Source organism: Canis lupus, chromosome 2 (genome assembly GCF_011100685.1).
Source record: "Canis lupus familiaris isolate Mischka breed German Shepherd chromosome 2, alternate assembly UU_Cfam_GSD_1.0, whole genome shotgun sequence".
NCBI classification, from domain to species: Eukaryota; Metazoa; Chordata; class Mammalia; order Carnivora; family Canidae; genus Canis; species Canis lupus.
In genome coordinates this window covers 29379748-29393201 of record NC_049223.1, presented here as the reverse complement: position 1 = coordinate 29393201, position 13454 = coordinate 29379748, and the positions used below count along the sequence as shown (strand labels likewise).

The 13454-nt window shown below is 52.7% G+C and overlaps 1 pseudogene; it reads left to right on the top strand.

The window, feature by feature from the left end:
• Nucleotides 1–11033: 11033 nt before the first annotated feature.
• On the top strand, nt 11034–11130 carry LOC119870542 (annotated as a pseudogene).
• The last annotated feature ends 2324 nt before the right edge of the window (nt 11131–13454 follow it).

Genomic DNA, 13454 nt, shown 5'->3' with positions numbered 1-13454 from the left:
CCCACAATTGTAAAGATTCTGTAACTTGGGTGGATTTCTGCGTGAACCCACCATGCCCAAGAACGGCTCCACCGCTGCGGCCTCCGGGGACGCGCAGAGACCTTCAGAGGGGGTGCTCTGCAGACTGAGGAGCCGCCTCAGCGGAGAGGGCGTGAGCAGGAAGCAGCAGGTCCATAGACTAAAGCCACCTCCTCCTGGCTAGAAGTCTTGGTCTCAAACCCAAGGACCCCACTGCAGCTGCTGCTACTGCTTCTGCCAAATGACCCGAAAATGAAAATTCAAGAAAAGCAAAATATTCCTTTGGCCCTCCCAGCTAGGGAGGCTTGGTGATGCCCTGGAAACCCACTCAGATGGCATGAGGGAGGAGACACCAGGACCCTTGTTTACTTGGTCTCTGGAATGGAAGCCACCTGTAGGTGAGGGAGGGATGGCCCGAGGTGACCTCCATGTGTCCCTGGAAATTCCTCCAGTATGAGAAACAGAAAGCATGGGAGGTTCAGCACGACAAGGGGGAGCTGGCGGAGGTCACCCTCTGGCTGGGAGAAGAATCAGAAAGTCCCGAGGACGTGACGAAGGGTCTCTGTGGGACACCAAGATGGATGGGCTACCCACTGTGGTTCCAGCCCCAAGTAAGGAAGTGAGAATAGGAGATGGGGGCTCCTTCTCAAGGAGTCTGGTACATTAACTTGTCTCTGAACATCTTCAAGGTGGCTTTCCAAAAGATGTCTATTTTTTTGTTGCTTCTCATTTTGATATAATTTTGAACTTACAGAGAAGTTGCAAGAATAGTTCAAGAAGCTGGGAGTACACACACGTCACCCTCTATGTCTGTGACTATATCCATATCCTATGTCTACATAAAAACAGAGACAAGGTGTTGAAAGCTGTCGGTTCACATCGATGTCTCCAATCCAGTTCCACATAACAACATCCTACTTGTCTGTCCTCTTCCCATATTTTTCACTCCGTCCGCAAGTGAGACACTTGGCTCCCATGGTCATTGAAATATTTTCCTTGTTTGCTCAAGCCTATTGTAAACAGAATGTGGTTTCAGAATTATTAACCCATACCATCGAATGAAGCCAACCTACGAGTAGCGTCAATACCTGTTTGTAGTTCTTTAGAGTACGATTTACATACAACGAAATGAACAAATGAAATAAGTGTACAAGTCGATGAGTTTTGACAAATGCGTATCCACACATAAGCCACACCCCTACCAAGATATATAGAAGCTTTCTTTTTTTTTTTTTTTTTTTTTTTTTTTTTATAGAAGCTTTCTGTCACTCCAGAGAGTTCCCTGTGGCCCTTCCTGATCAAGCCCTCACTCAGAGGCAATCACAGGTCGGGTGTCATCAGTGTAGATATGTTGTCTGCACTGGAATTTGATGTAAATGGAATCCCACACAAGTGCATGTATTTTTCTAACTGGCTTCTTTTGCTAAGTGTCTCATCTATAAAGGTCATTCGTGTCATTGCATGTATCACCAGTTTAATCCTTTTTTATTGTGTAAATATCAATTATACGGATATTCCAGACTTTGTGTATCCATTGTCTTTCTGATGGACATTTGTGTTGCTTCCAGTGTTTAGCGATCATGAATAAAGCAGCTGTGAACATTCTTTTACATGTACATCTTCATTTCCCTTTGCTGAAGGTCTAGGAGTGGGATTTCTGGGTCATAGTGTATCTGCTTAACTTTATAAGAAAGTGCCCCACCTTCTTCCCAAGTGGTTATGCCATCTTATACACCCACCAGCAACGTATGGGAGTTTCAGGAGCCGCATGCCTCTGTTTGCCAACACTTGAACTTGTGGGTCTTCTTAATTTTAGCCATTCTAGTGGGTGAGGTGGTATCTCATTGTGATTTTCATTTCATGAAGTTAATCAATTTAATCCACTGAAGTTCAGGAAATTAAAACCGTAATGAGTAATCATGTTGAGCACAGAATTTCCACGTATTTATTGCCCAATTGAATGTATTCCCTTGTGAAGGGTTTGGCAAGACTTTTGCCCATTTTTTAATTGGTATTTTAAATTAAGTTGTGGGGATCCTTTGTATATTCTCACTGCAAGTCCTTTGTTAGATAATCTGTTTCACAAATATTCTCTCCCAGCCTGTGGCTTGTCTATTCTGATACTGGCTTTGATGAATGAACAGAAGTTCCTAGTTTTTGTGAAGTCTAACTTGTCAATTGTTTATTTTATGGTTATGTTTTCTGTGTTCTAGCAAAGACATCTTTGCCTGCTCATAGATCAGAGAGTAAATCCCACATTTTCTGTTAAAAATTTTGTGGTTTTTGCTTTCATATTTTTGTTTATAATCCATCTTGAATTAATTTTTGTGTATGGTGAGGTAAGGATCACGTTCATTCTTCTCCTATGGTTTTCCAGTTGTGCTGGCACCATTTATTTAAAAAAAGCTGTCCTTTCCTTTGATGACTTTGTCAATGACCAGTTGTCCCTATAAGCTTGGGTCTATCTCTGGACTCTATCCATTCCCGTTGATCTATTTGTCACTTCCTGTGTAAATACTACACTGCTTTAATAACCAGAGCTTCATAGTAAGCCTCGATGTCGGGTACTATAAGCCCCCCAACTTTTTCTTCTTTCTCTAACCCGTTTTGGGCTTTGGATTTCCAAATAAATTTTAGAATCCAACTGTCAATTTTCATTTTTAAAAAACGAAGACCTAGCAGGATTATGATTAGGATTGTATGGAAGCTATATATCAACTTGGGGAGAATTGCCACCTTCATATTGAATCTCCCAGTCCATGAACATAAGAGAGCTTTCTACCTATTTGTGTCTTCTTTCATATCTCTCAGCAACATTTAGTGTTCTGAGCATTGAGTTTTTTCACATCTTTCATTAAATTCCTAAGTATTTTATGGGTTTTTTTTTTGTTTTTTTTTTAACAATATTGTAAAGGACATTGGTCTTTGTAAATATCATGTTCCAATTGTTTAATGCTAATATACAGAAATACAATTGATTTTTTTATATTGACCTTTTTCAGAAGTGCTTTGATAGGAGGAGAAGGAAGGAGAGGTAAGAGAGGTTTAATCAATCAGGGTGTATCTGAACAGAAAGAGAAAACAGAGCACAGAAAATGTATTGAAAATGTATTGAGTGCTCCATCGGCAAAGCAGTCTGCTGGACCTTCTACATGGGTAATTTTCATAGCAATCCTGTGAAGTTAATTGCTATCCATGTCTTACAGACGAGGAGATTGAGTGGTCTGAGATCCCAGCAGTAGCGAGGAGCAGCCAGGATTGCCACCCAGAGCTACTGAGCTCCAACCCCACTGTCTTCACAATACCTGGTGTTCTACACTGCAACAGCAGGATGGCACGTTAGAGTGTTCACAGGGTAGACGCATACGGTGGTGGCAGCTTATGACCCCAGTGTATCACCTCCTGTCCAGCTCCTGAAACCAGGAAATGTGAAGTACCTGGTAGTGATCTCAGGGCTCCCATCCATTTCTTCTGGGGCTCAAGCTGCTGCCACCAACAGGCACCACTGCACTACCCACAGCGCAGCAGCCCAATGGCACCCAAATGACCCCAGGAATGACTACAGTGGAGAAGGGAACACACAGAGCCAATGGGACCAGCATGAAGCTGATGGTGGGCTCCAGCCATGCTCACCCACACCACCTCTCACAGTACATCCCTGGCTGGAGCAGTGTGTGGACAGCCTGACCCAAATCTGCAGATCAGTTCGGCCCTGCAGCTGAGAGGATGACCCTGAGGCCCAGAGATAGAGATAAGGGGCTGGACCTGAGAAGAGAAACACATGACTTGGCCTAGGTTCCCCAGCCTTGTCCAAACATGAACATCACTTGGGGCAATTTGTCCAAAGCAGATTCCCAGGCAACCTTCCCAGAGGTTTTTTGTTGTTGTTTTTTTGTTTGGTTGTTTGGTTTTTTTAAGATTTTATTTATTTATTTTAGAGGGAGATAGAGTGAGAACACAAACACGCACTTGGGTGTATGGGGGGGAAGGTGAGGGGCAGAGGGGGAGAGGCAGAGAGAGAAGGGGAATCTCCAGCAGACTCCACGCTGAGCACGAAGCCCAACACGGGGTTCGATCCCAGGACCTCAGCTGAGATCATGACCTGAGCCGAAATCAAGAGTCAGCTGCTTGACCAAGTGAACCACCCAGGTGCCTTTTCTCTTAATGTATTTTTTTTTAAGATTTTATTTACTTATTTAATCTTCCAGAGTCTTTGATTCTGCAGGTCCTAGGTGGGGGGTTAAGAATCTGAATTCTAAACACATGCTTCCAAGTGATTCTTTCGATCAGGATATTTTGAGAAAGACAGAGCAAGCTAAAACTACGGTTAGAACATCAGGAGAGGAGATGTGAGCCTGTAGGTGGGGTGGGAACGGGGCAGGGATGGTCTGAAGAAGCGAAGAATGGCTTCAGCCTGGGCTCAGGCCAGGGAACTCCACGCGTCTAGAACCTGTGGGGTTTCGCTCTTCAGGGAGCGGGAACACAAGGGGCTGGGCCCGGAGCCAGGGTTGGCTGCTCAGGTGGGGCTCAGCGAGGCCAGGGAGCAGAGACAGGGCTTGGCCAGCCCCTGCAGGTCTTCAGAGCAAAAAGGCACCTCTGATGCCCCAGGAAGGCTGTCGCTGACCTGGGTCAGATGTTGCTGGGACAGGCCGGCTGGAGGCCGAGGTGCTGGCTGAGGCCGCAGCGTGGATGTGCCCATGCGGCCTCTACGCGTCCCTCCCAGGCCTGTTTTCATCTGATTTTTATTTCATGTTCCAGTCCTGCTGCTGCTGCTCCCATACCTAGGAAAGGTGGGGCAAGGGAGGGCTCAGAGTCTCCACAGAGGAGGGGAGGAGCAGGGACTACAGGACCGGGCGCCCCAGGCCAGGCTGACCCTCGAGCACCTGCCAGTGGAGCCACCGGCCAGAGGCAGCGGGGGACCCGCAGTGGACATCTGGCACAACTGCTCCCAAGCCCTGGACCTGGGCCCAAGCCCTGGCCCTCCCCTCAACTCCTTGACCACCCGGAGGCCAAGGCTGGGGCTCTTTCCTGTTGCTCCCCTGGGCTCCACCGGTTGCCTTGGCAACAGCTGCCCTGCCCGGGCCTCCCCAAGCACCGGGCGTAATGCAAATCCCAGGCAGGTTTGTTCTGCTCCGCTGGCTCCCAGACAATAGAGGGAATGCAGAGCAGCAGCTCGGGTTCCGGGTTTCAGAACCTGTCCCCGAGGACACACCCCACCCCCAAGGACGGGCAGGGCCGGGATCCTGAGGGAAGGAACACCGGGGGTGCAGAAGCCGGGGCAGGGGAGCAGCCGCGGGTGGGGGCCCAGGAACGCTCCTGTTAGCACCCTTGCAGGGGACGGCGCCGGCTGAGAGTCCGCAGGGGTCCCAGCGGTAGCTGATTAAGTAACAGGAGCGAAGGGGGCGTCTGCGCCCGGCTGTGCCCGGCTGTGCCCGTCTCTGCCCTGTCCTGCTCCTTTATTGTTTAATCAGTGCCTGGAATGAAAGCAGGCGATCGGACCCACAGAGGACACAGCTGCGGGCAGGGCTGGTGTGCTTCGGGTGACTGGAGAGGTCGTCAGGACAGAGACGTTATTAGATGAGAATAAAGGGCCCAAACCAATAATTTTGAGGAATTCACTACAGGGGAGGCTGCGCGGTGGGGACATTGTGTCTCCAGGGTTCTAATCACTGACGAACCCCCCGGGGGAGCCAGTAGGAACCCGGGCCGGTGTCTTAGGTCTTAGAAAGCAGCCGCCGGGGACCCTGGGCCGGAGGGCCCACTGGTTTATCGCCCGCTCCCCTGCACTGCCCCCGGGGTCACCCGCACAGGTCTTCCAAGGGGCAGCTGATGCGGCTTAAACCCGGGTTGCCGCGCGGTACTTAGGACATAGGTATGTAATGGGGTGGCTCTGGGGCTATTGAATGTCGTGGTTAAGAGTAAGAATCCCGGGGGCCCCTGGGTGGCTCAGCAGTTGAGCCTTCAGCTCAAAGCATGATCCCGGGGTCCCAGGATCGAGTCCCGCATCGGGCTCCCTGCAGGGATGGAGCCTGCTTCTCCCTCTGCCTGTGTCTCTGCCTCTCTCTGTGTGTCTCTCATGAATAAATAAATAAAATATTTTTAAAATTTTTTCAAAAAATTAAAAAAGAAAGAGTAAGAATCCTAGAGCCGACGTGGCCAGGTTTGAAGGAAGCTCTGGGGTTTCTGAGCTGGGTGTCCTTGAAACAGTCACTTAACCTCTCTGCGGGTCAGTTGTCCCCTCTATACAATGGATGAGGGCTTCAGGGAGGATGGAGCCAGTTACTCAAGACAGACAGGCACTTAAGAGAGCTCCGGGGCACAGGGTGATTTTTGAAAGAGGTTTGCCCTATTATCAGAGACTCCGGCTCTCTGCTTTTAAAAGGCTCCTGAGTTATTTTTGCCTGGAGGGCCCCGGACTCTGAATGCCTGGCCAGCCTCAGTTCGCTTGCACAAGTCCTACCTGCAAACCCCTAGCTGTCCCATACAGTCAGGCTGTGCCCTCCCCCAGCGCAGCCTCAGCCTGCAAGCTCCCTGCCACGTTACTGCCCTGGGTGGGACCCCACAGGACCCCGTAGCCTGAGGACCCGTGGGCTCCAGGAAAGCGCATCTTCCACCCCCCAAGTTCGCTGGCAGCCGGGGCTGGAGCAGTGGGAGGTCAGTGTGTTTATCTGCGTTTCCTAGGCCTGGAGGACAGCAGGGGGCCACACCCAGCCCAGCCGGGGTGAACACGAGATAAAGGTCCGCTCGGCCTGTTCTCACCCAGCCACCTCGGCCAAGGCCTTTCTGGGTACACAGGTGACGCTGACTCCGGACGCACCACCCACCAGGACAGTGACAATGCTCTGCAAGAGCACAGGCCGCTGTTCCAGGGAGAGCCGCTCCCTCAAACCCCAAACAGAGTCACAGCTGCTGAAACTAGGCTTGAAAACAAAACCCATCCTGGAAAACCGCCAGAGCTCACCTGAAAAACCACATGTCGTCTCTTCCCACGTGGCCACGTTCTTATTTCCCTTCTACGTTACTTATTTCACGGACACCAAGGGTGTGACGCCAGACGCTGTCGTAAGGGCTTTGCACACAGTGACTCATTCGGTCCCCCTAGCAGCTTAGTGAAGTACTTGCCTTAACTGTCTTCATGGCCATTTTCAGGGGGGAAACTGAGGCACAGGGCAGTTAAGGAACATGCCCAAGGTATGCAGCCAGTAAGCAGCCAAGTCAGGATCCACACCAGGTGGCCTTGCATTCCAGAGTCCCCGGCCTTAGCCCTCCGCGCTGCCTTTCATTTCGCCATGCTGGTCTGCATTTTCCATAAGTCTCCTGGAATCTTCCAGAAAGTGCAGACAGCATCTGCATAAAAATATCTTACGGTTGGGGCTGCCTGGGTGGCTCAGAGGTTGAGCGTCTGCCTTTGACCCAGGGCGTGATTCCAGAGTTCTGGGATCGAGTCCCACATCAGGGTCCCTGCAAGGAGCTGCCTGTGTCTCTACCTTCTCTCTGTGTCTCTCATGAATAAATAAATAAAACCTAAAAAAAAAAACCCAAAAACCATCTTACGGTGGATACTGAAGGCAATGGACAGCTTGTAGGGTGTCTGTCGGTGGCTGGTAACACGAGTGACGGCGACCGCCCAAGATCACTTACCGTACTCCTTGGTCCCTAGGAGCAGGAGGTAGCGGCTCCCACAGCTGGCCAGGGGCCCCGGGAAGGGCTGGGCACGGGATGCACCCCCCCCTCGGGAGGCCTTCCAGGTGCTCTGCACAAACTCTCCAAGACCTGCAAGCACCCCACAGGGAAAGGAGGGACACAGCATCTCCTCTTTCGTTGTCCTTTGAGGCCATCTGGCAGTGGCACAACAGGCGTTTCTTTCGGGGCCCCAGGCAGGAGATCTTGGGCTGCACCTGCAGCCCTAGGGACCCTCCGTCCCCCCTCCCCCGGGGTGACCCTCCTTGCTGGGGGTACTGAGCTTGGTGGGACAAGAGTGGGCTCCAGGTTCCAGCCCCAGCAGTTTGCACGGCCGCGCCCCGGCGTTGAGTGTGTTTTGAGGGGCTACCAGCATCTCATGGGCTCCAATTACTGCTCCTCACAGGGCAGGTTGGGTGTTCACAGCAGCCCCTCGTGGTAGGGAAGGCAGGGTTTTACCGCAACCATTTTCCAGAAAAGTCAGGTGCAGGGACGTGATCTAGGGAATGGCACCCAGGCTGACTCTCTTCCTGGCACTTTGCACCGAGCACAAGGAGCACACCGCCGGGGGCTGGGGGTGCCCCCGAAGCAGAGGGGGAGTCCAGGAGGGAATTGCTTGGCCTTGAGAGCTAGCATCGCTTTAACCGTGGGGGCCAGGGCCCCCGCTTGCCTTGGCCCAGTGCCCCAGAGCCCTCCCGTCATGGAATTAAAGGCAAGCCTCAGGGCCAGGACCCTGTGGTCACAAACCCAGTTGTGTCCCTTATCCACTCCAAGGACAGCCCCCTAAAACCTAGCCACTGTTTCCTCTCTCCAGCAGCCATCACTTTGTAATCCCATCATGTCCCCTGCTAGGTGCCAGGATGGCCCTGGCCAGAGCCGTTTTTCCTAAGAGAAGCCAGGGGTGCTCAGCCAGTGTGGTCTGGAAGGGAGGATCCGGGGACCCTGGGAGGTTCCCCCCAAGGGGGCTGGCATGCACCAGGTCCTGCCTAAAAATAGGCCTGCGCCCTGGGCCCCTGAGTGACAGCCCCACCGTGGGCACAGCTGGGACCCCGTGGCGGGGAATCGGGGCAGCAGGGGCCAGGGAGACTGGAGTCCCCGGTGAGCTTAGCAGAGCTATTCTGAAATCAGTGTATTGGGCTGCCAGGGCGGCTCCCCCACGCTTGCTTGTGACCCGGTTAGGCCTGGGTGCAGGGAGATGAAGGAGGCTGGGTGGGGGTGGCTGCGTCAGCAGAAGGAAGCCCGAGAAAAGGCAGAGTCAGCGGACTCCTGAGGGGGAGGGGGCAGGGGAGGGGAGGAGGGAGCAGGACGGCGACTCCAGTTTCCAGACTGGAAAATTAATGCGGGGACGCTAGCTAATTGCCCTCACACATGACTTAAGCAGCCTAATTAAATGGCATCTTCTTAAGCAGCTCCATGAGGCGTGAGGCTGAGGCCAGGGATTTCAGACCCTGCTGGCGCGGAGATCGGGGGTAAATCGTGCCCTCTCGCTCCTCTCCTTCTGCGCCTGTGACTGGGCCCCGGATAGTGCCATCTGGACCGACGGGGCCAAGGAGAAAAGGAGAAAACCCTCGGGGATGGAAGAAGAAAGCCTCCTGGGTCAGCCACTGGCTGGCCCAGCCCCCCCATCCACCCCACCCCCCCACCCCCTGGCCCCCCCATTCTCGACATCGGGGAGCAGGGGCTGCACCCTCCTGCCTGGAAGGGCCCCGCTCACTCTCCTTGCAGCCCACGCCAGGCCTTTCTGCTCCGTTTGGTGTGATGCCCGCTTGTCCCTATGACTTCTCACATGCTTCTCCGGATCCGGTGACCCAGCCCCCTGCTGAACTGCCCCCCCCCAACTCCACAGTTTATTCCCAGTCTCCCGGGTCCCCGCGATTCTGTGTCTCTTCATGCTCACTGCCTGCCTGCCTGCCCACCCCCCACCAAAACACCACCAAAAAAGGAGGTGGGGGGGAAGCAACAGGCCCCACGGACCAGGGGTGAAGGTCTGAGCCAGGAGAGCAGAGGGAGGAGGGAGGTGGCCCTCCGCCCGCCCCCACCCCGGGAGGAGTGAGACCACACTGCCGGCCCAGGCTGCAGGCCTTCTCGCCCCCATCCCTCCCCATCTCCCTCCCGCCTGCTGCTCGGGCCTTTTCCTGCCATATTTGGGAAGCTTCATTCAGGACGCCTTAAAGATCTCATCTCACAGTTTCTGAGGTTTGGGAGGATGCTATCAGTGGGGCTCGAACACAATTGCCTTTTGCATCTCTTCCCCGGTGCTTTACACAGATATATAAAGTACCCAACTAAGCCGTTAGAAATAACTCAAGAGGACCGTGACAGTTACCAACCTCGAGTGGCCCGCCTGAAGTCTGGGGGGGCGAGCTGCCCTGCGGGGTGATGTGGGGCTAGGCCTGGAATGTACTCTCTGACCCGCAGCCATCAGGGGCTGCTGGCACCTGCGCCTGCATTTCACACACCTCCCAAGGGGCCCCAAGGCCCAGACGTGAGGAACTTGCAAGGGCTGGGTCTGGGCCGAGGCCTTTCCGGGTCACGGTGGCTGGGAGAACGGGCCTCCCGGCATGAAACGCGCTAAGCTGGAGGTCTGTGCGGCCGCGGAGGGGGTGGCGGCGGGGTGGCAGGCGTAGCTAAAGGCTTCCTGGGAACAACGAGCCGGCCTGCTTTCACCTGTTGTCCTCTGGCCTGACAGCTGCGGGAGATGAATGAGCGGGGCCAGCGGCGAAGGGGAGGCCGGCTCCAGCCCCTGTGTGGCCTGAGCAGGCCCACGCCGTTGCAGACAGATCCTCGGAGGTGGCCAAGCCTCGGGCTGCTGCGTCCTGGTGCAGGACTCACAGCCTCCAAACCCCTGATGCCCCCAAGGCCTGGCAGCGTCTGCTGACTCGCCCCCGAGCTCCCTCTGGTCATACCTCGAGGAAGACGCCTCCCATTCTCATCCTCATGTAAGTGGATCTCTAGGGGCCAGGTCTGCCCCAGGAGCCCCTCCCGGGCACACGGGTGACAACTGCCACTGGGCCACCCAGGAGTTGCCCAGCTGACCCGTGGCAAACAAGCCTCTTTGGCCTTTGCCTGCATATCTTAAGCCGCTCACACTCACGGGGTCTCACCCCTGATGTTGGGAGCTCTTCTTCTTTGTCACAATTGCCCAACTTCAGCTGGGACATCTTGTCTCATAGAGTCTCAGAACTCAGGTAGGATGATCTTGATGCAGCTCCAAAGTGACGGCACTCTGCCTTTATTTCTTGATGCTTGAAGATATATATATATACTCTTGTATTATTATTATTATTAATTGTATTATTATATTATATTGCTATATAGCCAAGCTAGGCCATTAGAAATTATTTAAGTGCTAAAATCCTAACAGTCCAGACAAGATTAGCTTGGCCCCTACATGAGGATGACACACAAATTCATGAAGGGTTCCATAGTTTTGGATGTGCTAACTAATCTTATTGTGGTAATCATTTTGCAATAGATACACATATTTTGCAATATATATATATATACATTGCAATATAATATAATAATACAATTATATTGCTATATATACATATATATACACATCTATAAATCTCTACTTTGTGCACCTTAAATTTACACAATATTATTCGACAGTTATGTCTCCAGAAAGCTGGGGGTGGAGGGGAAAACAGAGAAAGAGAAAGGACTCAAGAGGTAAATGACAAAATTGCCCCTTTCAGGTGGCTTGCTTGAGGCTTTGGAGAGGCGAGCTGGTGAACGGAGCTGACCTGTGGCAGGGCAGCACCAGGACAAGGTAGCGTGCAGTGGCCACAGAGCTGCAGAAGTGAGGAGCAAGGAGGGAGAAGTCACCCAGCCCGGGCTCAGGGCAGTCAGAGTGTCACATGGATGCGATCACATCATTCCAGGGTAGGTGCTGATATCAGGGCCAGAAACCAAGAGGTAGGAGTCTTGCTTTGGAAGAGGAGCGAGTTGGCCTGCCCAAATCCCCACAGGAGGGAGGAAGAACCAGCACAGGTCTGTCTCTGGGGGTGATGGGAAGCCCCTCTTGAGAAACTCCCGTCTGGCTCTATCTCGCATAAATTATCCATTAAATGGGATTACGATTTTTTTCTCATTCCCAAAATAATTTGTGTGTATCTGTGGTTGAAAATTTAGCATCTACAGGGCAGCCCTGGTGGCTCAGTGGTTTAGCGCCGCCTACAGCCCAGGATGTGATCCTGGAGACCCGGGATGGAGTCCCACGTTGGGCTCCCTGCATGGAGCCTGCTTCTCCCCCTGCCTGTGTCTCTGCCTCTCTCTCTCTCTCTCTCCTCTCTGTGTATTCTAATGAATAAATAAATAAAATCTTTAAAAAAAGAAAAGAAAATTTAGCATCTACAAACAAATGAAAGAAAATGTAAATCACGTATATTCTCACCCACCCACTGCAACACTTAGCCCTGCCAGTGTTTTTTCTCTGCAAAAGCATGGTCTTGCCAAATGACCATTTGTTAAATAGAGCACTGATTTAGGGTATGCTTATCTTAGATTACGCTATCGTTGCATGCGTTCCAAGGCGGCTCAGTGACAGGGGAGACCCCTAGAAAGAGCCACCCTTTGGGAGGGATGACGGTCGGTCACTTGTCACACCATCCCTTGGATTTACCATCAACCTGGACGTCTTTGCACAAAGTAAAGGCAAGTCCCTCTGCCTCCCATTTCCCCGCCCCCATACAGGTCACCCACGTTCCCGTCCCATCTCCCCTTCGCTTTCCCTGGTGCACATCTGTGCGGAGGGTGAGGCATATTCAAACTACACCAAGTTCACCTCCCTGGCTCTCCTCTAACCTCTTTGGCCCAAGAATAGTGACCCCAGAGGGGCAGGAAGATGTAGAGAAATAGCCATGTGTACCCAGATGTGGCCCCGACCTTAAGGAAACGCCTGCCATGGGAGGGCCGGGGCGCAGATTAAACACAGACCCAGGTCATGTGATTGAGTGCGCTCCTGGCCTTGCGTAATGGAAGCTGGAGAGGGATTGAGAAAGACTCTGGTCCTTGTCCCCCGGCCACTTCCAAGCCACAGATGAGGAACCTGGTTCCAGAAAGGGACTTAGTCAAAGGCCTCTTGCAAAGCCCCGAGATGTCTGTTTCCGAGCCTCGTAGGATTTCTTGGTGGCCTTTGTGCCTCTGGTTGAGTACAGACACATCAGGCACGTTCTTGGCGAGTTCGTGGTAAATCACAGTGACTCACAGCACCTTCCTCCAAAAGGCGACATCGCCCGGAGCCTGTTAGAGGAGCCAGGACCTTCTCTCACCCCAAAGGGTTAAGTGGGGGCCAGTGATGTAAGTGCCAATCCCACCGGCTTTGGACAGGAAAAGAACGCTGGGGCTGTTTTTCTTCTCTGAAAGCCAATCCCAGTGGAGTCGCTGGGGTTTTTAAAACCAAATGTCTTTACAGCTTGAAATGAATAACCATGACCTCAGCCGTCACACACGCAGTCCCCTGCTGCTATACATTTAGCATCGCCTCGCTCCGGGCGTCCTGCAAATAACCCACGTCTGTGGAGCACATGTGGGCAGGACGAGCCGCCGTCAGGAACGGTTTGGGTTGGGAGGCCCGAGACGTAGCCCTGGGAACGTTACCGTCATCTGCTAGCCATTTCCCACTCCCATTAAAGCCAGACGCTGGATCCGCCAGCGCTGTTGCAGACTGTCACGAGGGATTCCTTTTTATTGCTTCGACGCGGGGCTCTGAACCACATCAATTACAACCCTTGTGTTACCCGTGGGGGGGT